Source organism: Myotis yumanensis, unplaced genomic scaffold, assembly GCF_028538775.1.
Source record: "Myotis yumanensis isolate MYYU_CA2020_CCGP unplaced genomic scaffold, mMyoYum1.0.hap1 SCAF_17, whole genome shotgun sequence".
Classification (NCBI taxonomy): domain Eukaryota; kingdom Metazoa; phylum Chordata; class Mammalia; order Chiroptera; family Vespertilionidae; genus Myotis; species Myotis yumanensis.
The window spans coordinates 19780995-19805371 of NW_027223768.1; the positions used below are offsets into that span (position 1 = coordinate 19780995).

The window sequence follows — 24377 nt, forward strand, 5'->3', positions numbered from 1 at the left end:
TGATCTGACAGGATCAGTGTCATAAGAGAGAGACCAGAGCTCCCTCTCTCTCCACCAAGTGCAGACACAGCAAGAATGTGGCCACCATAAGCCAGGAAGGGCATTGTCACCAGGAATCGACTCAGCCAGCACCTTGATCTTGGACTTTCAGCCTCCAGGCTGTGAGACAAATTCCTACTGTTTCAGCCCCCAGTCTGTAGCCTTTGGTTACAATAGCTGATGAATGCACCTCCCTATCCTCAACCTATTCAATCCTCCAGCCTCCAGAGGGTCACCTGCCCCAAGCCTGGCCCTGTGCTAGGGGCTCAGAGATGAATAAGGAGTTTACAAATAGATGTAAAAATAGGTTGGTCACTTTGTTAACTACAGTAAAAGGCAGAATGGGATAGGTGGCCAAATAGAAGTATTTTTCCATGGGAACAAGAAGTAATGGATTTTCATTTCAACAAAGCATTGGAGGCAGCGAAGCTTGAGCCCGGGCTGCCTTTTAGGAAGAAGGTTCCCCGTCTGATGGAGGAAGGAGGGCCCAGCCTCAGTCAGGGGGAAAGCCCATACTCCTGTTTTGCTCTTGTTGGTGCTGGTTTCAACGACCTCACTGGTACTCTGAGGATCTTTCTTTGAGACCCAACGTCAGGCCCCACCTTTTCCGTGAACACTTGCTGAAGCTGCAGGCCACACTGGGCAGGACTTAGCAACCAGCTAGTCCAGCCCTCTCATCTTACAGACTGTGGAAACTGAGGCTTGGTGAGGTCATGTGACCTGAACTTTGAGTTGATTCTTGGTTGCATTGCCTTCATTGCTCAGCCACATTCTAAGCTCCTTGCTTCCCCCAGAGGCTGTCTCCCACTCCCCTCTTGGGGCTCAATTGAAATGTCCCCTGGTCTGGGAGGCCTTTCCTGACTGCCCTCGCTAAAGCAGCCCCCTCTGCCACCAGACATGCCCAGTTCGTCTCAGACACATTACCTTGCTTCACAGCTTCCCTAGCACTTGTTAGTACCTCATTTGATTATTGTTTACATACTCATTATCTGTCTCCTTGAGTTAGAGTGTAAGCTCTTTAAGGGCAAACCCATTTCTGTGGGCCCAGCCTGGCACATAATAAGTGCTCAGTAAATACTGTGGACACACTGGGCTGTGCTCTTGGTGGGTAACCAAACACCCACTGGCTGTGTCTGCCCACCCAGGTCTCTAAACCAGACGGATCCACCTGCACGAGCCTGGCTGCCTCTCACTTGAAGCTATGTAGCTGTGGTCCCACTTCTAAATATACCTTGGCTTCACCTTCCTCTCAGGTCTCTTACTCACAGGGGCCCTCTCACTTCAACACACCCTAAGCCTCTCTTCTGTTTTCAGGAACAAGCCTCATCTCGTCTCCTTAGCTCCACATCCCCCTCACACACTCACACACAACCAGGAGGTAGAGCAATGCTTCTCAGAGGGTGACACACCCTCCCCTCTCCCCCCCTCCCCACTTCCCTGCTCCACCACCAGGCCACCACCCCAGTCAGATGTGCCTTCCTCCTTTGTGATCACAGGGCAGCAGTGAACCTGCACCAGGATTGACTTTGATAGTCAATCATGAGTGCAAGGCTGCTGCTTGCTGGCTATCAGAGGGAGGGACACCCCAGGGCTAGAGAGTCGCCTCAATCCCGCCAGGTGTTCTTGCTCACCTGTCTGAGGGGCAAGGGGCTTCTCCTCCCATCATGCCTGGTTTTTATCCCCGTTAGGCTGCTCCCACTGCCACCCCGGCGGAGAGAGCTTCATTTTCTTGATGGGTGTTTCCTGGTCATTCCCTCCTCCTTTTTCCTTACCCGGCTTGAATTGTGAATAATTCATGTGTTTCCATGATCCTGCCACGGTTTTTCTCCCTCGTGAATCAACCCCCTGAGACACAGTTTATTTTCTCACCATCTTCTGGTCTGAGTTGCTGACAGGGCCGGGGTTTATTGCTGCAGGTCGTGAATGGAGGCCAATACTTATGTCTGCGTATAAGACCATTATCGTTTTTCCCACCCGGTTTGCTATGATGCTCCATCTTTCTAGTATATTTCAATAGGTGCATGATATGACATGGTTGGAAAGATAGACAGATAAATGAGTAGTCACACAAACAGATGCGCTGACAGAATCATTTCCCCATAGAGCTTACACAGTCACCTTTCTTATTTCAAGTTTCTGGAAAGAAGATCCTCATATGCAGTGGATGCCCTACGCCCCAATTTGTAGCCCCCCTTCTGAAAGGCAGTCCTCACAAGGATCCTCATGATAGCTCAGCTCCTATGTATGGTCCGCTTGGTGTCATCTCATTCACCCTGCCTCCAAATATCTACTGAAGACATACTGTGCACCAGGGACTGAGAAGACTCCGGGAAGACAAAGTGAGCAAATAGACCTCTCCCTGATCCTCTGGACCTACCAACTACCAAGAGACTGGATATTAATTAAGTAACTATATATATATATATATATACACACACACACACACACACATATATGCTGAAAAGTAAAGAAATTATGACCATGAAGTCAGGAAAACAGTTCTCTCCGGTGGAGGTGGGGGAGGGGGGGTTGTGATCAGAGAGAGCTGTACAGGGTGGCCTTGGAGTCCTGGTGATGTTCTATTGCTTGACCTCAATGGTGGTTACAGGGCACTCAAATCATTATTATTGATTACATTTTGATGTTTATATTTCATGTGTGCTTCTATAGATAAGTTACATTTCACAACTTAAAAAAATTAAATAATAAATAGAAATTTACAAAGTTCCCTGAGAGCATGTAACAGGCACCTAGCCTGGTCTCGGGATCCCAGGATGGCTTCCTGGAGGAAGAAGCATATGAATTGAGTTTGTAGATGAAGATGAGTTAAGCAGAGGAAGGAAGGTGTGGAGAGATGGGATGGAGGGAGGGGAAGGATGCAGAGAAGGACGAGCATAGCACAGAGCAGAGCCTAGGAAGCCTGGGGGACTCGAACCGAGTCCAGTGTGGCTGGAGCCCTGAAGGTGAAGACAAGCAAATCTGAGGAAGAGACAGGAGCTGGACCTCGCAGAGCCTTGTTAAGGATTTTTGTTTATATCCCAAGATCAATGGGAAGTGCTTGAAGGTCTCAAGTAGGGGAGTGACATGATCAGATACACATATTGATGAGATCTCTAATGTGTAAAAATAGATTAGAAGAGGAAACACTGTTTAGGCTTTTGCCTAAATTAGTGTGTCCCCAATTGGAATTCTTGTTGATTTCAAAGAAATGCTTTTTGGCTTCTTAAAAAAAGAAGAAGAAAAAAAGATTAGAAGAAGGCAAGAGAAGATATGGAGGCTAGTGAGGATCTCATTTTAATTGTAAAACAGGAAGATAATGAAAATTTAAATAAAGTGCTAGCAGGTTAAAGATGGAGATAAATGGACACCTGTAAGAAATAATGAGAAGGTCAACAGAAGTTGGCAGTAGATTTGTTGCATGTCTCCCCTGAAATGTGTGTTTCATGAGCTCTGAGGTCTTCGGCAATGCTGGATATTCAACACCTAGGACAAATCCTGGAACAACAGCGTCTCTTACCTGAGGACTCTTCAATATGTTTGTTTCTGCATCCCAGCATGTGTCATGGAAATGGAGGTGAAGTGATGGGAGACAGTGTCTGTGGTGCCAAATACATTTTAAAAATGCAATGAAGACAAAAAGCTTAGAGTGTTCAGGAGCTACCCTGGGGATTCCAGTTCTTTCATAGAATAGAAAAGTAAATGAAGCAGAAAATAGATTATTTAAATGATAGTAAATATGATGAAAGGAGAACATGTAAAGTTACTAGTGCTACTGAGTATGCTAAATCACCAATCTTCAACAACATCTCAAAGATTACCCAGAGAAGGAATAAATGGCCAAACACCAGCCAATGAATCTTTCCTCCAACAGATGATATGGTATCCACTCTACATTGAAGAGCAGCAATATAACTGGTGGAATCTTTGGAGTTGTAGGATGAAGTCCATGTTGTTGGTATTTCATATTTTTCTACTAGTAAGTTTAAAATTTTGATTTGAGGGGTTCTCTAGAGTTTGGGTTTGAACCTCAACATGATAGTAAAATTACACTCCAAATATCCCTCCCCCATTTCCTAAAGCCATGTGGCCAAATAAGAGTTAGAGGTGGTTGTTCATATAGTTTGCCTGTGGTCATATACAAAGCAGAATATGCTCTGTGACTAAGCAAACAGCCTTTTGTTGCTGGCAGGGCAATGAATTCCTAGGCAAGATCTGCATTTGAAGGGTAGACTTTTAGAGCCAAAATCAGGTCAGTGATATAGAACATAAGAAAAAATGTGATCACAAATTTTAACAAAGACTGGTATTTTCTAAATATTCCTATTTTTCTAAAGTAATTTATATGATAGCATGACCTGCTTTCCTGACCCGGATATCCCCTGTCCTTACAGATGACCGGACAGATGGTTTCCTTGTAAGCATGATTTAAGGGACCCTGCAAAAGCTCCACCGTCTTAAATACCTCTACAGAGGCCTGTGACCAATTTCTGACATTCTGCTGTTAAAGCTTCCTTCATTTCTTGCCTCTGCTTCCTGTGAGTGCCACTATCCAATCTATTAATCCATTAGCAATCATTTACACATAGGTGTGATTTAGTGGCTCAGAATCTTTCAAGGAAGGCAGCAGCTGGCTGCAATCAGATTTTAATAGGCTATAGGGCATGGTTTGTAAGGAAGAATTCGAATAGGGGAGTCACAGAAGGGAACTAAACCTTTGTTGAGCACCTACTATGTGCTAGGCACTGCTCCAAGAGCATTGCATATATGACATCATTGTGTCCTCTGACTTATGCAACAGGAAGGCTCAGAGAGAAGTATCTGCCATTTGCCCAAGCAATGGAGTGACAAAGTCAGGAGTGACAAAGTCAGGGTCTAAGTTTGGAGCTGCAGAGCCTGGGAAGGGTGTCTGGGTGGGAGGGAGGAGCATTTAAGAGGAGAAATTCCAGGGTCTGAGGCACCTCTTGGCAAACCTCACCATCCTAGTCTTCCAGCACTTCCTGAGGCCCTGAATTGTGTGTGGTTGTCTTCTTACTTTCTTTCTGAGGTTGCTCCTTGAGGAGTGTTTGCCTCCCTTTCGATTTTTTTAAACGAAAATTTAAATTTTTATTAGGTGCTCAGCCGCAGGATAAATACCCCATTTGAATTGCTGACACACAGATCAATAGGAAAGCACTTTCCCTGACTGGGGACCTGGCATGGGAGCCTCCCAGCCGCATCCTCTTTCCAGAAGAGAGGGAGTCGAAGAAACAGGGCAGACAATTTTCTTAAGCCACAGTTAAAGCCAACAGAATGAGCATTCGAGGATTCTGGTTTCAGGCATCTCTTGCTTTGCTTCTCTATTTCTCATTCTCACTAGACAATCACACCTTTAACCCCTGTATGGCCAATCTGAGCGGTGTCACTGGCACAGGTGGTTGAGAATGGGCCTCATATTTTTAAAATGAGAGAACAGTGTCCCCAATGTTCTGCAGAGATGAGAGATGTAGAGGTTCACAGGTTCCACCCACCTCCAAGTCCCCGCTATCATTCTCGGCTTGGAGATCCTGCAATAAAAGACATGGAACAGTCTGACAGCTGTCAGAGGGGAGGTGATAGGGGTAACTGGGTGAAAGAAGGTGAAAGGATTAGCTAAAGAACATACATGCATAGCCCATGGGCACAGACAAGTGTGGAGACGGCCAGAGGGAGGGGGGGGGCGGGTCTGGGAGGAGGGGGGAAATGGGGGTATCTGTAGTAGTGTCAACAATAAAAATAAAGAAAAAAGCAAAAATAAAGTAAAATTAAAAAATATATAAGAATACATGTATTGAATAAAATTCTTATATTCAATAGTGGATAAAATTCTGTTATGTTGTGCCTTTAATTTTCTGATAAAAGAGGCAACAGGCTTGCATCCTACAACATAGCTTAAGATCTCATACCTAAAGCACCCAAGCTGTTGGTAATTCTCCCATGGGTGCCCTGACAGGAAGGCCCCAATTCCAATCTCCTTCTTCAGTCTCATCTCCCACCATTCTCACCACGATCCTGTGATTCTGTGTCCAGCTACATCACAGTTCTCCGTTGCCTTCCAACATAATCTTTCTAACTCTGAGCCTTTGCACATGCTGTTCTTCTCTAGTTAAACAGTATGTCGCCCCACCACATCAGATGTCATATTACAAAGTGGTACGCCTGAAATTTATATAATGTTATTAACCATTACCCCAATAAATTTAATTTTAAAAATTGTAATACAATAAATAACACAAATCTATTATCTAAAAAATTAACTTAAAATGCAAGGGGCAAAATGTCTCAAGGAACAGGAGCCAGGTCTCCTCCCAGGTTTCCCATGTGGCAGAGTGGGGGGTTGTCAGGTGGGATCCCTAGCCACTCTGTTCAATGTGGTCACCAAAGGCCCAAGGATACCCTCCTCCCACCCCCACAAAGCACAGAAGCAATGGAAACGTGCATGTGCAGAGAGAGCCCCAAACTGTTCACAGTCTCTTGGGCTCCAACCAGAGAGAAGGGGGCTCTGGGGCTCTGGGGCCCTGGGAGGGGACCCTCAAGGGGTGGGAGGGAGGCCACTGCCAGAAGAGCCGCCACAGACCCTCTCTAGTGCTTTATTCCCCATCCCTCCCAGCCTCCCAGCATGGCTGCCTGAGCCTTTCAGTCTCACTAAATTAAGCTGATAAAATTAAAAAGGGGGTGGGGTGGAGAGGAGGGTATGGCACGCTCCTACTTTGCATTTTAATAACTCTTGTCCTGTGCCTCGAACCATGCGTAATAAGAGATGGACTGCGAGTGGCCTCCTTCCCCTCCCACTCAGTACATATCAGGGCCCAGATCAGCTGCACCCTTTCCTCGCTCTCCTTCAGGATATTCCACTTGGCCCTTCCTTGGATGAAGGATGGTTGGAGGACGCCAAGCCCTTGGCATGATCTGCTGACCTCTTGAGGGTCAGGTCTGGAAGAGCATCCTTAGTGACCCAAAGACACACTCCGTAGGGACCTGTGCCCACGAGGGCCACATTGCTGCCCTGACCTTTCCAGGGGGCCAGTTACAGGGATACAGACAGGGGCCACTCCAGGAAGAGAAGAGCCATTTCATTTGGTCAATCAACCTCCCCCTGAGTGGCTGCCCCCAGCACTGTGGCCCTGAGGCCTTTCAAGACTGAGGATACCTGGTGTGGAGATGAAAAGAGGGCAGGGTTCAAATGCACTGCGTGTCTCCCAGATGTAATTGCTCCTGCAGCCAGTCTCAGGTCACATGGTGTCTTGCCATTCCATGGAGAGAATATATGTCAAGTAGCCAGGTGATCCCTGACCTCCACTCTCAAAATGCTCCTTTTCTGCCACAGACATTTCCATTAAGAAATAAGTCTACTAATGGAAAACCTCTGTGTGTTAAAGGATATAGAAAATGACATCTCATTTCACACACACAGCAAGTCTGAGAGGTAGGAACTACTTATCCTATTTCAGGGGTGAGGAAACAGAGGCTCAGAGAAGTCAAGTGACTTCTCCAAGGCCACACAGCCAGTATGTGAGAGAGCCAGGATTCAAATCCTTGTTTGGCACCACTTCAGCCTGCACTCCTACTGACCCAGCGTGGACAGTAGAGGCGGGCCGTGGAGACAGGCCGGCCGGGGCAGGTCAGGGCTTTGCAATCTCAGGTCTACATCCCATCTGGAGTGATGAAAAGCAGAAACCTGTTCCTTACCTGGAACCTATATAATTTTATTAACCAATGTCACCCAGACAAATTTTTAAAAGTTCCAGAGTTCTTACTGATTTAATTCAAAAGGATTAGTGAATACCACCATGCCTAAAATTGTTGATTTTTTTGCATAAATGCCATGTTTTTTGGATTACTTTGGTATTACTACTGAGTATCTATAATTTTGAATAGTTGAAAGGTGCTACTTTGCCAGTGTTATGGATTAAAAATAATGTGGTCTGTACAACATGAAACTCTAATTGTTTGGGCTCACTATTGAAAAAAAGTGGACACCCCAAAACTTGTGCATCTTCAAAAAATGACTCCTAGTGGTGATGGTTGCCCAACAACGTGAATGTACTTAATGCCATTGAACTGTAAACTTAAAAATGGTTAAAATGATGAATTTTGTTATGTATATTTTACCACAATAAAACAAATGGCCTTTCCACTTGAATGTACACAGCAAATGGACCCTGAAAAAAGGAAAAAAGAAAAAAAGAAAAGCCAACCTCCCTCAAATTGTTTTATTGAAAGCCAGACTCCCGACTGAAGCCACTGGATTTTGGCAGTGCTTTCTCCCTTTTCTCTTATGCTTCCGCTGCTTTTCCACAGCCCACAGAGATAAGGGGAGAGTGCATCATTGCAGGTGCTTCCCCATCCCACCTCGCTCGGGATGTGTGGGCGCATGCACATGAGCTCGTGCGCCAGTGGCTCTCAGTCCGAGAAAGGCAGGAAACCCTGAACTGATCTGCACCTGAAGTATAGATACAGATGAAGTCTGTCGCTTTTATAGTGAGTTTCATTGGCATTAAACTTCATTTATGTCTCTATAAATATATACGGCGCTGAACGGGGGGCTTTATGGCTGGGTTTATAAGTTCCATCGCCCTGTGGCAGACTGGGTCACCCACCGAGAGGAAAAAGCCACCTTGTAGATTGTGTAGCCTCTGCCCTTTCCCGCATCACTGTTTGCAGGGCTGTCATCTGGTATTCGGGGCCTCCCCTTTCCGTGGGCAGGGCTCCCTGCTCTGATGCTGCCCTCTGCCCTCTGCAGGCCCCTCCACCCCTGGCTCACAGCTGGCCTGCTGTCAGCTGACTTCCTCTCCACACCTGTCCCTTGGCCAGGCCCCATTGCTGACCTTGGTATTGACAAGCCCATAGAAGATGGCAGGACAGGGTTGCAAAACCTGGTTTATTAATGAATCTGTTTTACGGAAATCCATTTAGATAAACAGACCATACACAGCTGCCGGCGCTCGGTGGCTACAGGGCTTACAATACTTCACCAGGCAGGCGCAGCTCCTCTCCTGATGCGCTTGTGGAGATAAATTCAAGGTAATCTATATAAACTCAAGCCTTTGAAATTGCGCACAGTCGAAAAATTCAAACAATTACTCTAGCCCAGCCAGGAGGTGGCCGTTGATGTTCTTCTTATGGAAAACATAATTATAAAGGAAGGGAAAAGATTTCATAAATAACACGCAGAATGGCAGAGACTCTGGAGGGAGGGGAAGGCGAGAGAACAGGATTCCTAAGGTTCCTGGTCTCCAGCTGCGAGTGGAACGGGCTCAGAAACCTGCTGTCTTCTTTAAGGCTGAAATTAATTTTCAGTCTAGTACAATTTCCAGGTAATTAATTGGCAAGAGGCATCTTTCAGATATTTAAAATATCAGCTGCCAGGCTCTTGGTAATAAAGGAGGAGAAAAAATAGCCAACACATGCCCCTAAAATCAAGGTGATGTCAAACAAGGGCCAGCCCAGTCCATTAGCACTTGAAGAGAATATAAAATCCAGGTCAGCCCAGATCATTGTCAGCTTGTTTTAAGGTGCCCCCCCCACTCCTTGCACGGAGTCCCCAGGCCATAAGAAATAGCAAGTGCTCCCTGCCAGGGGCTGTGTTAGGCACCTTGTACTTGTGCCCCATTTAATTCCTTAAAGAAGGTGTGAGGATCTCTTTAGACTTTGGGGGGGAAAAGAGGGGAGTGGAGAGGCTTCTGCTGAGGACCCTCAAATTAAGGTCACAAGTTAGGACCTGGTAGGGCAGGAATTTGAAGCCAAGTATTTTGGTAATAAGCCCCCAGGCCTTGCTTCTTACTGCATGTGTGGCCCAGGATGGGAAAGGGTGTGACTAAGACAGAAGCAGCGCAGAGACTAAGACAGAAGCAGCGCAGAGGTGGGAAAGAGCTTGGACTCTGTTTCAAACAGACTGGGTTCAAAACCAACCCCATTATCTATTAGCTGTGTGTCCTCAGGCAAGCTACTTAGCCTCTCTGAATTTGGGGACTTTGTTTCCCTCATCTATGCATTCTGTCCCCTGTGGTCTTCAAAGCAAAAAGCTGTGACCAGGGTCTCCCTTTCTCATTTGGCTGCAAAAGGTTTTCCTTGGCAACTCTCCTGCTAAATGTTGTGGGAATTGAATAACAGATTGGACAACAATGAGCTAGCACTTTCCACACAGCAACCTCCAATAGATGAGAATTACCAGTTCCTGATATTGTGAGAATCCAGAGCAATACTCTATTGCACCACCTGGTACAGCGCCTGGCACCTGGTGAACACACATCAGTAACAGCTATTACTAATATAATTATTATTAAGCAATGGAAACAAGTGTGGGAACCCCTGTAGTTAAGTTGAGCAGAACCAACAGCATATTAGAAAGTTTTGATTGGGCCCTACTGTGTGCCAGGCCCTGTGCTGGGCTCTCCTGGACCTTATAGAACAGGTAGGTGATCTAGGTGGAGAGTCACCTAGATTTGCACATATAAGGTAAGCAGTAATGCAAGATCTAAAATTCCTCTAAATGTGCTTAGGAGGAATCACAATGGAGCCATCATTAATTGCCAGATAAAGATAAAAGAATAGAAGAAAGCGGTTAAAAAGAAGGCTGCAAACCTGGGTTTGAATTTCTCCTCTATCACTTGTTAGCTGTGGAAAGTTGAGCAAGTCAGTTATATCACTATGCCTCAGTTCCCTCATCTGTAAAATGGGTGTATGTCATAATGTTTTAGCCACCAAATGGTATAAATTATTTAAAGTGATTATTAATAGTAATGACAACAAACATTTATTAAGGGCATTCTCTATGCCAAGCACTAGACTAAAGCTCATAGCAGGCACTCAGTCAGTGTTGGCTAGCATTATCATAACCCAATAGAAAGATCCAAGCTACCAGGACCCAGGACTATGAATTCTTAGGTGGACTAGGATCAAAGACCAAATTCCAGCCCAGAGAGTTGCTAAGCTGTTGTCAAATGATAGCCATTCAGGTTTAATACTGTCCTGGGATCAATGTTCTAGGCTTTTTCCTCTCTGTTTCCTTCATACCATGTAGTATGATGAGAATTCATCTAGATTTAAAGAACCACAAATTCCTACTGGGTCCTGCTAACAATCTTTTTGTTTGTTTGTTTGCTTATTTGTTTGTTTTGTTAATCCTCACCTGAGGATATTTTTCCATTGATTTTTAGAGAGAGTGGAGGGAGAGCGAGAGACAGAAAGAAACATCGATGTGAGAGAGACACATCGATTGGTTGCCTCCTGCATGCACCCCAACCAGGGCCAGGGAACCTGCAACCAAGGTATGTGCCCTTGACCAGAATTGAACCCATGATCCTTCAGTCCAAGGGCCAACACTCTATTCACTGAGCCAACCGGCTAGGCAACAATCTTTTATTGAGTCATCTGCAGCCAGAGCCTAAGATGTTATTACAGGATCTAAATAAGGGTGAGCGTGGTGGTGCCTGTTCTAAGGACAGAAAACACTACAGCAGTTCTCAACCTGTGGGTCGTGACCCCTTTGGGGGGTCAAACAACCCTTTCACAGGGGTCACCTAAGACCATCGGAAAACACATATATAATTACATATTGTTTTTATGATTAATCACTATGCTTTAATTATGTTCAATTTGTAACAATGAAATTGGGGGTCACCACAACTGTATTAAAGGGTTGCGGCATTAGGAAGGTTGAGAACCACTGCACTAGGAGATCAGGGCTAGAATCCTTCAGAAACTGTGATGCATCTTTTGCTCATTTGTCACTGACCCCAGAACTCCTTCTCTCATTGTGGAGTCTCACCTTGTAATGCATACACTGAGAAGGACCCAGAGATGTACCTACCAAGGGGCCTCTCTGTCTTCTGGCACCTCTCTAGGGTAAGACTGGGGCATGTCAGCTGGGGAATAGAGGAAAGTTTAGGATTCCAGTCTACTTGAACTTGTCTATTGCCCCCTCAACAATGAGAGCCAGGAGCCAGAGTGCAGGAGGCAGACCCAACTCATTGATTTGCCTCAAAGAAGTCACCTTCTTAGTCTTTATGGGGAAAGGGGAAAATTTCACCTCAATGGGAACCATGACCAGAGAGTATCCCTTTTCCCCTTGGTTGGAGGGCAAAGCAGAGGCAATTGTCCACAATTAAAGGAGGAAAAGAGGAAGCAACATGAATGACCATCAATGGATGAATGAATTAACAAAATGTGGTAAATAAATAAATGGAATATTAACCAACCTTAAAAGGAAATGACATTTTGCTGCACATGCTGCAACACAGATGAACCTTGAAGACATTATACTAAGTGACATAAGTCAAACACAAAAAGACAAATACGGTATAATTCCACTTAGATGAGGTACCTAGAGGAGTCAAATTCATAGAATGGTGGTTGCTAGGGGCTGGGGACAGGGCAATGGAGAACTGTTGTTTAATGGGTACAGAAGTTGAGTTTCAGAAGATGGAAACCTTCCGGAGATGGATGGAGGTGATGGTTGCACAACAGTGTCAATGTACTTAATGCGACTGAACTGTAAACTTAAAAAGGGTTAAAAAGGTAAATTTTATGTTATGTATACTTCATCACAATAAATAAATAAATAAATAAATAAATAAATAAATAAATAAATAACAGAAAGAGAAGAGGGCAAGACTGCTGAGGTTCCCTTGTCAGCTGACACATGGGTCACTTGCTGTGTTCTAGTTATCAATACAATTCTAGCCCAAAGTCATGTTCCAGGGTAGAGATGGAGAGATTCTTACATACAGTTGGCAACAGCTTTTAAACATCTAAATTCCAGCTTCCCCTTCCCACTGAGTTTGCTCTGCAGATGAAACTCCAGTTAAGCAGGACTCTCATCTGATCTTTGTTAACAGCCTGTGGTCAAGACTAGGCAAAGAGGCCTCTGCACTTCTCCCAAGTGATCTACTGGAACTGGTTTGGTAATGATCACTCAAATTTTGTGTGTCTGCACAAAATTCTGCCTAGACATTCGGTAACCACACTGTGGCTGTCTTCTAACTTGCCATGACCTGGTGGCTTAGCAACCCACACTCCACTTAGGGATCCTCGCTGGGAGAGCTGAGTCAGGAAGGAGCCTCCCATAAATGCGCTCGCTTACTCTGAATGAATAGTGCATTCCCTGAGGCAGGCAATCCCAGAAAGGGCAGTGCCAGGAAGATGCTTAGTAAAGGCTCTGAGTGAAGAGAGGCAGAGGACACATTCATCTACCAAGCATCCAAAGAGCTCTCTGACCTACTTGGTCAAATTTTGAGGTCTACTAAAGATTCTGATTTACTGGTTTATCTACCAGAAACTGAGTTTTTAGTTGAGAAACTCATGCTTGAATTGTGCACAAAAGGCCCCATCTCTATGTAACATTCTCTAAACATAGAGCATTTACAGATACAGGGTGGGTGAGGTGTTAGGACTCACTATGCAGGGGTGTGTTTGTGTGTGTGTGTGTGTGTATGTGTGTGTGTGTATTTTTTCTACCAAAATCATCAAAACTTTCTGATAACCCCACTGCTTCTTCATGATAAAATAGGAGACTCCCTATCCTAACCTACAACCAGGGATGGAAGAATGAAGAATGGAGACATCCCTAATGGAACTATGATAGTATATGATGGGACATGAGTCTCTGCAAAGTGTCTTCCAGTTCTAACGCCATTTTTCAATAAGGAGAAACAACAATCTTAGCCATGACCTTTGTGGATGGAGCCAAATTTCATGGCATAAACACTATCACAGTGAATGCTCCTCTCTCTTCCCCTAGTATCCTTACGCAAGTACACTTTCCTCCTGGAGCCCAGATAGGATGACTCATGCCCAGCTACCTGAATGCTGAATTCCAAGTTTTGAACAGAAATTTTAACATCCTTTCTACATACATCACCATCAAATAACTTAGGTCATCTCAGAGGTAGGGGCTCGCCGGGGTCTCTGTGGTTCCTATTTGGACTTGATTGTGGTGCATACACACACACACACACACACACACACACACACACACACACACGCAATGACCACTTGACTTTCCAACACCATGACCATAACCTTGGACAAAGAATGCACCCCTCCCCAACCCTCTCTGCCACCCACCCAATGACAGTAACCTCAGAACTCGAAATGTTCTCTTAAAAGTCTAGGATCTACATAACATGCTCATTAAGTATCACCTTAAGCAATATATTTCTATTGCAACATGTAGCAGTGGAAGCTATGTTAACAGGAGTCAGAGAGTGATGGAGTTGAGGGAGGGAAAAATTGATTGGAAGGAAGCACAAGGGAACTTTTGTATACCTTGTTTGGGGTAGTGGTTAACAAAAACGTCAAAACTCACTAATATGAATACTTAAGATCAGTACATTTTATTGTATGAAAACTATACCTGGATTTTTTAAGTAACAGCAGTGCTCTCCAGGTCAAAGATGTTAACCCATGGCTGTGGCGAATAAGGCAAGGTGCCCACCTTCTCCTTCCTCCACCTTTCCCCACATCTCTCCCATCCTCGGGTCTCAGAGGCAGCCAGCAGAGTCTTCCCTGCTCTGTGAACGAGGGCTGGATATGAGAACACAGTGGCCGTTTCTCCCAAATGCTGCCCAGAGGGGAGGGCAAGGGCTGCCAGGGGAGCAGAGGTTGGTATGTGAGGTGGGTTTGTGTCCATCTCCCATTACTCCACTAGGGTTTCTTTAGGTGCTCAGAGCCCAGCTGTCTCCTCCTCCTTAGTCATCCTCCCCATATTCTGAGCCACCAAAGATGCAATGGAGGCACTTGCAGAGAAGGCTCAGAGGAGAGGAAAGCCATTAAACACCTAGAACCAAGACACTCATGGCAATGTGCCCCAGAAGGGTGCCTTCAACTGGGATTTCTGAAACAAGGTGAGTATGGCAATCAGGTGTGTGACATCAGTTCGGCCTAGAGGCCACTCTCCTGGGCTTCTCTCTTCATAGTAAGCCCAGAGAGCTCTTCAACCTGCTCCTAGCCATCTTCTTGGCTGAGAACCTGAAGCCAGCAACACCTGAGACTCCTGGCTGGTTCTCAGTCTTCACCAGGGTAAAGTCACTGCTCCACATTGAACTCACTAAAAGGCTTCGGTTGCAACTCTGTCCACTGGGGAGCAATCCATCTCTGCTCCTCCATACATGAGCATTTCTGCACCTCAGAGGTGATGAGATATTAGGAGACCAGAAGTGTTATTTCCACGTTTGCTATGCTCAGGCCTAGCACTTCCAACTCCTATGTCTCCCCATTTATTAAGTGGGGCCAGTAATGACACTGAGCACTTCTTTTGGAGAGAATTTAAGGGCACTAATGAGATAATGACCACTAAGCACAGTGACTTCAGTAATAAATGGTGCTTTGGGACAGGTTTCACTGCAAGGGCATGGACTTTTTTAAACCTTCAGGGCCATGTCATGCAGAAAACCATCCACTCTCTTGCTCAAACTGTGAGGTTTCAAGGGTGGGAGGAGTTGGGAGAGTTGAAATACGAATGCGTCAGTGTTGGTTTCTGATGCTCTGCTTCTCTATTTCAATCTTCCTTCCCCACCATTACAACCTCTGACTGCACTCTTTTCCTCACCGCATTCACTGCTGCTGAGGTTACTGCATCTTCAATGGCAAGCATAGTCAAAACCAAACCAAACAGTGCTGCCATTCACTCAGGACTATGTCTATCACCAGAACAAGAGCAGAAAGTATTTTGTTCAGCTTGGAAGAGGGGCCCAGGGTGCTGAATTAAAAGCAAGAGAAACTGCAACCTAGAGTTCATTGGGGTTATGAAGGAGTGAACCTGCCCCTCTCCTCCTCTTAAATAAGGTGACCAGAGCCTTAATATCCCCTAGGATGCTGGCTCCCTGGAGACTGGATGATGAAAGGAAGTCCCCAACACCACTTGTTGAACGGTCCCACCCGAGCAGATGTGGGTAAAACTGAAGGGGGGGAAGCAGATAGTAAGTGTCTCCAAGGCAAACCCAAGGCAGATGCGGGGAGTTAATAAACATATTTCTGAGAGGAAAGAAGCAGAGGAGACAGAGCAGAGCCTTGCAGAAATAAGTAGCAATGAAATGTAAAGTAACAATGAACCTGTTTGTGGCGCCCCTCAGTGCTTAAAGACATAACACTACTCAGAGACTGCCTGAGTCTGCTTCCCCAGACATGAGGGGGCAAACCCTTCTTCTGAGCTGTCTTCCACAGGCAGAAAACAAGGCAGAACAGATGTTGTCCTCAACCATACACAGTCAAGGATGACAGCAAAGTGGAGGGCACTTCCTGCCTCCTTGCAAATGAAGTATAATTCACATCAGCCAACCTCAGCAAAGCTCAAGACACGTTCCTGCCACTGTGAGGTCAGGGGGACCTCAGCCCCCCAAACCACCCCATCCTGATGCTCACCTGTCGCACCTGTCTGCTTGCCATGGATCCATACCAGGAGAGAAAGTAAAAGGTCAGATTGATCTCCTCCCACAGCAAGAGCCCAGAGAATCCTGGGGAAACTGACATTTTAACAACCACCTCTTCCAACCTCTCTCAGAAGAGCATAACTTTTAAGTCTACCTCCACTCCCAAACCCCCAGACTTCCTTTGCAACACTTTCCCACCATGAATGGCTTGTCGGGAAAGAGTTAACGAAGACGCATGACTAATTCCCCAAACCCTCTCTCTTATCTACATAGAAGAACAACCCTACAGAGAGACACAGAAACCAACTGTCAATTTAGCTCAGACCTCACCTGTCTTATGCAACAGCATAAGACACTCACGCACACGCACACCCCTAAGGCCGGAGTCCACATCCCCCTTTAATTCGGTAGACATAGTTTTGTGCCCTTTTTCGCTACGCAGAACCCAGCTCCACGGCAGCAGAGAGATAGATGTAACCTTAGTGCCAGAGCCTTGCCGGAACACACACACACAGGAAGGGAAAGGCATCTCGTAGCTCTCCGTGGTGCTGAAATCACGCTAGCGAGAAAACCGAGGGAGCGAGTGCGCCGGACTTACCAGGCTGGGGGTGGGCGGCGGGGGAGCGAGAGGAGCTTTCTGAGAAAAGGTTCCTTGCCTGTGCGGGCTGGAGCCGGCGGATGCGCTCACCTAGAGAACCCACCTCTCTCCCTTCTCTTCCCTTCCTCCTTTTCTGGGAGGAAGAGGAGGCTCCAAGCTGGCAGGACTGGAGTGGAAGGAGGAAGAGGAGGCAAACAAAATAAGATCAAAAAGTCAGGCGGCTTTACTCCACTCGTGGTAATTCCTTGGGTAAGGAAGGACCCCTCTGCTCCCACTCTCTCTGTCTGAGCCTTCCGCCGTCTCTGCGTGTTGAGCCAACAGCCTTCGCACAGTCGGTTCCTGCCTCTGACGTGAAGGAGATGAGGAAGCCTGGTATGCTTTGCTCGCTCTCTCTCTCTCTCTCTCTCTCTCTCTCTCTCTCTCTCAAGCGCTCTCTTTTCCCTTCTTGCTGAAATTTCAGCAGCATATTTTTTAAGCCTCCGTTTTTTCCATCCCCCTACAAGCGGCCCCTAGTGGACAGAAAGGGAACGCATCCTCTTGAATAGTCCAAATTCAGAAACAGGAATGCTCCTGATACCCACAAACTCTTGGGGCTGCTTCCACACAGACAGGGTTCTGTACAGCCAGTCTTCTTGTGGGGGTTCCAAGTGAGTTAAGGTCCTGGCTCACCAGAAAGACACACTGCAACGCACCAAGGTCTGCAGCCAGGTGAGGTATATATCTATACCCAAGGCACCCCAGCAGGGAGGACTTCAGGAGCCAGGGAACATGGGGGACCAAAGAGAGGGTATCTAGCCAGCACCTCATCTAAAACTCTAATATGGCTTTTTAAAAAACTAGTAAGAGAAATATCTGGGAAGCCACAGCCTGAAATCATTTCAGAGATGGAGAGGGAAGTGACTTTGCTGAGCATCCACGGAGAACTGTGGCAGAGAAGGGCCGTCGGGGGTCACTGCTCACAGGCTCCTCTGGGATGCCTCACACTCATTTTAACTGTACAGCTTCACAGCCTCCTGGAAAGAGTCCTTGTACTTACATCTACAGAGTTGCGTTCCAGTTTCAGACTGCCGCTCGCTGCCTGGACATCTTGCTTCAATTGCGCTGTTTGTAAAATGTGGATAATACTGCCCCCTCCCTACTGAATAGGAACGCTGAGGGCTGGGGATGGCATAGAGACAAACGTTTTTCTTATGTTGGCTTCACCCCTAGCAAATCCTAATAGCTAGGTTTTTCATAGAGTATTTATCAGGTGCCAAGCACTGTCTAAGGCCTTTCATGGATTAGCTCATTCAGTTCATTCAGTCCCTAACCCTGTAATGCAAATGCCAATATTTCTGTTTTATAGACAAGGAAACTGAGGCACAGAGGGGATGGCATGATTTTCCCACAAGCTCACAGCTAGTGAATAGTGGGGTGGGTGGGGTTGGAACACAGGCCCTCTGACCCTGGAGATGACATTGTTAATCACTATTCATAATAAATGTACACATCAGGAGCGGGCGCATCAGAAATAAACAGAAGATAGCTCTGCAGCTATTATTTTTGTGCATGATGAAGTGTCTAGATGGTTATAATAAATTTAAATATGGCTGAGTTTTTAAAATAAATTATTTACAACTATAGGTGCTAAGCTGTGGAAATTGCTATTATTGATGAGAAAATGAATTCTCTTGGTGATCTGGCTAGTTTCACACATACAAAACTGGCTGTAAATCTCATGAAGCTGGAAACGATTGGACTTTAACATCAGCTCAAAAAACACATCACTCAATTTCTATACCCAAAGCAGATTGTTGCCTCGTGCCTACTACAGTCTAGGATGGAGCCAGCAACCAGACAAGCTGAATTGCTGCAAAATGCACTCTGTGAGCTGTTGACATTTTCTTCAGAATTCTGAATTCCTTACCTAATGTGGCTTACTTTTTGGGGCTTTCTTTGGACCAAAGGTGAATTGAGCAGGGCAAAGATGGGATGGGAGGGTTAACAAAGCATGGTCCCTGTCCTCATGGTCTCTTCCTCAAAGGGGGTGGAGGGGCAAGAAAGACATTCAGTTCAGGGGTAAGTGCCCAGACATGAGCAAATGCAGTGTAATGAACACACAGACAAGTCAACCAACCTGATCACTGAGGACCGGGGACATCCTGAGGAGTGTGGCACCAAAGCCGAGGCAGCAATGAGTGGGGAAGCATTCCCCATTACTGTTAGATAAGAAGGGTACAAGAAGGCACCAGTCAGCACCCCACAAAGGAGAAATTCGAATTGCAGAACTGTTTCTGTTGACATTACTAAATGTATTGGGAAGTAGGGATATTTCAGAGGTACAAAGACATTAGAGACTCGTGTTTGAAAGGGGGAAGAGAGCAAAACGGGGCTGAAAGAGAGGTTCAGAGTAAGTGCTATGGAAGCCCAGAGGAAGGAGAGGCTCTTTGCTTGGGAGGGATTAGGGGAGACTTCACTTGGGAAGTCTTCACGTGGCTTTTCATCTGGACCTTAAAGTATGGGGGTTCAGCCCAGCCAGTGTGCCTTAGTGACTGAGCATTGAACTATGAACCAGGAGGTCACAGTTCGAGTCCTGGGCAGGGCATGTGCGGGCTCAATCCCAGTAGGGGACATGCAGGAGGCAGCCAATCAATGATTCTCTCTCATCATTGATGTTTCTATCTCTCTCTCCCTCTCCCTCCCTCTCTGAAATCAACATGGGCATCCAGAAGACAGAGCCTAGCCCAACCATGATGTGCTCCATGGCACTCAGACATTTTGTACATAGGAAACAAGAGATCTGAGTTATCTTGAAGAATAGTGGGAGAAGGGAGAAGGGCCTAAAATTCCTTGTAGGCAGAAAGATGTCAAACTTTGGGAAATGGGTAGGTTTGGGAGAGGGTGGAGGGGAAGTTAGGTTGATGGATGAATTTGGTTTTGGACATGTTGAGTGTGGGGAGGGTGTAAGTATATATCATGATAGATATGTCTAGGCAGTGGTTGGAGTACGTCTCTGGAGCTCAGATTAGAGACCCAAGGTTGGTTACATCAATCTGGAGCCATCTGCATGGACATGATGGTTGCTGGATGGAGACCATCAATGGAAGAGAAATCTAGGAAGACTGAGGACAGAATTCCAAGTCTATTTATTTCCTTGGTCCCTGGATCAACTTTTATACTTTTTTTCTATTTTATTTTATTAATATTATTTTTTTAATCCTCACTGGAGGATATTTTTCTGTTTATTTTTAGAGAGAGTGGAAGAGAGAGGGAAAGACAGAGAAATATCAATGTGAGAGAAACACATAGATTGGTTGCCTCCTACATGCACCCTGACCAGGGCCTGGACTGGGAAGGAGCCTGCAACCCAACAGAGATACGTGCCCTTGACCAGAATCGAACCTGGGACCCTTTGGTCCACAGGCCGACGCTCTATCCACTGAGCAAAACCGGCTAGAGCTATACTTCTTTTTTCATCTGTGGGGCTAAAGTACTTGGTATCCAATAGCTATCCACAGGCTTATAACAACAACTCGAATAATGTGTTAGCTGAAGGTGATATTGGCACTGAGATCAGTTATTGGTTTCTCAGCGTCTGATCTACTCTTAGAGACAAAGCCCGTCTGTCACAGTCTACTCCTTGGAAGCTGGCCATCTCTGGCCCCTGGTTTTTCTAAGGTGTCTGGGAAAATTCAAATTCCTCTAGTATGCCTTCAGCTTGGTGAGGGGCACTTAGAACAGGGAAGTGCTTGGGGCGGGAGCAGCACCAGGAGTGGGGGGTGAGTAAAGATGCCATCCCCATGCAGAGAAGAAAGATAAACAAGATGAAAATAAACAAGATGAAAAGATAAAATTTCCCTATCAGTCCCCTAGTGTGCAGCTGAAGCTCCCCTCCTGGGGAGTGCAGAGAAAATGCCCAGTGAAGTGAAAGGCAGCATTGCCTGATGACAGAATGCAGGAGTCTTGGTACGGGCCTGTCCCAAAGCAAGCATTTGTTCTGAGGCCTGCATGGTTACCTGTGTGAGGGATGCTCTGTCCAGGACCTGTAACCACTGGCACCACAGGGCTCTGCTGCTTGTGCCCACCTGGGGAAGAACAGCAATCTCCAGGACCATGTCCATTCTTGAGAAATCTGTTCTTGCCACCCCTGCCTGGACCATGTCCTCCAAACCCCTCTCCTCCCTTGGCTTCCGTCTGGGCAAAGCAGGCTCGGAGGGCTATGAGAGAGGCCTGCTGGTCTGAAGGCTGCAGCCCGAGCCTGCGAGGCAGGAACCCTGCCCTCCTCCCACTGCCTCCACGTGGGCATACGGGGTGACAGGGCAGCTGCAGCCTTCCCGGGGTGCCGACTGCCGGATGATGGAATGCCAGGCAGGGAGGGATGCGGCTGGGCCCCTGGCTCCCCAGCCTGCCTGCCAGCTGGCAGGCATCGTTATCTACACCAGAGCGCAGGCCAGGCTTCCCACACTAAATTAGCAAGAGCAAAGCAGATGTCTCCCCTCAGTGCAGCAAAGGAGAAGATGGGATGGAGGCAGCCTCTCTCCTTCCCCATAGACAAAGGCAGGGGTGAGGACCCGTTGTAGGTGCCTCTTGTGCTCCAAGACCACACCATGGTTGGGCAGCCTGGGGTCAAAACTACCCCAGCCCTCACTCTTGCCACTTCCCCGACCTGCTCGCCATCCCCTAGCTGCCCTGGGCATGGACTTCCTTCCTCACAAATCTCTTACTCTCCTTTTGTTCTTGGAGCCCTGTATGCATTCCTTTGGTCTCCAGATAGGTACATGGAAGCCTGTTTCTAGGTTTCATCTTCTTTGGTGTTGGTCATATTACAAATTTCCAATCCCTGCCCCACTTCCTCCCCAAGCCCCCTCCACTATGGGAAAGACCAGGCTGCCTCCTCTCCAGCTGTTGTCCCTGTTGCTCCGCACCCATCAGCTGCACAGCCGGGTGAGGGGCCGGGGCATCCTGCTTTGTCCGGGTCTGCAGTTCTCCACCCTGTTTCTCAGCCTGACTTGGCCGCAGCTGCCACCACCCCTCCTCTGGTGGCCTAGTCCTCCCCACCCTGTCTTTGACCCCCACCTTCACTGCAGTGGGCACAGTAAGAGTGCCCACTCATTCCCACGCCAGCCGACCTGGGTCTGAGTTTGCCCTGGTGTGTGTGCTCCATCCGATTGGAAAAGGTACCCTTCTCTTGGGCTTTCTCATGTATGAGTTGGGGAGATAACTGTACCGTCGTCATGGGGAGGCTGTGTAGGTGTGAGTTTGTTCATGGAAAGCACTGGAGCAGCACCTGCGGCAGGGGGTGCTCCGTCCACGCACTATTATCCGCAAACATTCTGGAATACACAAATTAAAAAAAAAATCTCTCTTGCCCTTGACTTTGCTGGTTCTGTCTTTACAAATAAATATTGTTTCTGGGTTCAGCACCGGCCCTTGGCTCCTGTGACGCTGACTCCAGAGGCCTCTGTGATTTCAGGAGATAAGAGCCTAGACCTGCTATCGAACAGACTGGGTTTAAACTTCTCCTAAGCCACTTAAGATGTGTGGCCTCTGGCTAGGCACTTATCTCTTCACATCTCAATCCCCTCATTTTAAAAAAGGGGGGCGGTGCATAATGACACCCTCTCCATGGTGATACATCAATCAAATGAAATAATGGATGAAAGTTTCAAGAACAATGTTGGAAACAGCGCAGAAACTCAGCAGCTGCTGGTGAGCGGGGGTCTCTTCTGTCTGCACACGTGTGATCCTGCCCCTCCCTGCTCCCAGGCCTCCCCTCAGAGGGCTACTCCTTCACACCAGCTGGCATGCCCATCCTTCTGTTGGCTCAGTGTCCCATCACCCACTATGCCTACTTCATCCCAGGAAGGTAGGGGCCCTGCCCGAGTCGTATGGCCCACACCTAGAATCTGGTTCTTGCAAACCTGTTCAATAAATGTTGCCATTTCTGAGCATATTTTACCTCCTCGTCATTTCCAGCTCCTTCGTAGCATGTTTTATTGCTGGCAGTAAGGTTCTGAATCAAGCAGAACAGAATCTAAACCTTCCCTTTCTACCTTAAGAACTGTACACTGAGCACCTGACTTTTCATCTGTAAAATAGAGAAAATAATATTTATACTATAGGGTTACAGTGAAGATTAACGGAGATGATGGCGCCTGAAACAGTGATTGACATGTGGGGAAGCTCATTCAATCCTCCATGAATGAGAAGTGAAGGAAGGAAAGGCTGTGAGAGTGGGCCCTTCCTTTACCTGTTCTCCTTCCCCTCACCCTTTCTCTCTCCTGGCTTCCTCCTTCCTGAGGCTGGCACGCGGGGATCCCTGCTAATCCTTCAGCCACAGGGCGTCTGTCTTCCGAGCCCCACTGGCAAGAGCAATCTGAACCAGCCTTGGAAGTTATTACCCTTTCAAGCCTGGGTCGGCCACTAGTTTAGCTTGAGTGCCACAAATCACAAATATGGAACAGATTTAGCCAGAGGCACCAGAGTGGCCAAAAGAACATTTTTCCAATTTTCAGAAGGGTGTTGCCAGCTCCCATTGGCACTTTTGGCTTCATGTCTGGTTTTTCTATAAGGTCTTTAATATTCCCTCCCAGCATCTCTTTTCATCGCCTTTTCTATTGCTCTTAAGTAAAGAGTCTTTCTCCTTCTCTTCTCTTCTTTTTTGGCTTTCGTCCTCTTCTTTCCTTAAGAAGCAAGGCCCTCTCAGGCTATTCTCGGTGCTATTTAGTTTAAACTTCTCCCACCCTCCCCTCTACAGAGACTGGTGGGTTAAGATGCCAAGGCTTAGAGATGGAGGAGGTAAAAGGCTCAACATTAGGAGACCTGGTCATGGGACACAAGTGAAGCTTTTGGCTGCCCACTCCTCCCTGTTTCAGCTTGTCACAGTGGAAGCATTTTCTATTAATAAGTAGAAAAGCTTGTGGAGTTAGAACAGGTACAAAGATGATAATGCACTGCCTGTGGGGCCCCTGAAGGGAGCCGTCAAGGTTGTTGGGTCCAGGCTGGTTAATGCCATAGTCTTCCTGCCCCGTCCAGGAGTCAGTCTGCAAGACCTCTGTAAGCCACACAAAGGCAGCTCACGGAGCACAGCTTCTAATCCTGGTCTAGCCCAGGACCTGCCTCTCTCCCCAAGGTCAGTCACCTTCCCCATCACCATCTGTTCGTAGCCCCTTGAGCTTACATTTCCCCTTCTGGAAAATAAGAACAATAATTTCTACTCTGGGCTCTGCACCGCTTAAGTGTGTGCTGAGTATCAGAGGTGAGGCCGTGGGGATGGGGATGGGCATCTGTGGAGGAAGGAGCCTCAGAAACGGTCTGCAAAACCGTGCTGCTCTCCACACCATTAACCAGGGTAAGTGGGGCTTCAGATCACATTC

The 24377-nt window shown here is 46.9% G+C and overlaps 1 protein-coding gene across 2 annotated transcripts in view; it reads right to left on the minus strand.

Moving 5' to 3' along the window:
* TNR (tenascin R) overlaps positions 1-17410 on the minus strand; it is a 323190-nt gene extending 305780 nt beyond the window's left edge. For both annotated transcript variants that reach the window (XM_070396418.1, XM_070396416.1), the window contains exon 1: positions 17023-17410. The gene's annotated coding sequence lies outside the window, so the exon portion shown is untranslated. The remainder of the gene's footprint in view (positions 1-17022) is intronic.
* Positions 17411-24377: the final 6967 nt, after the last annotated feature.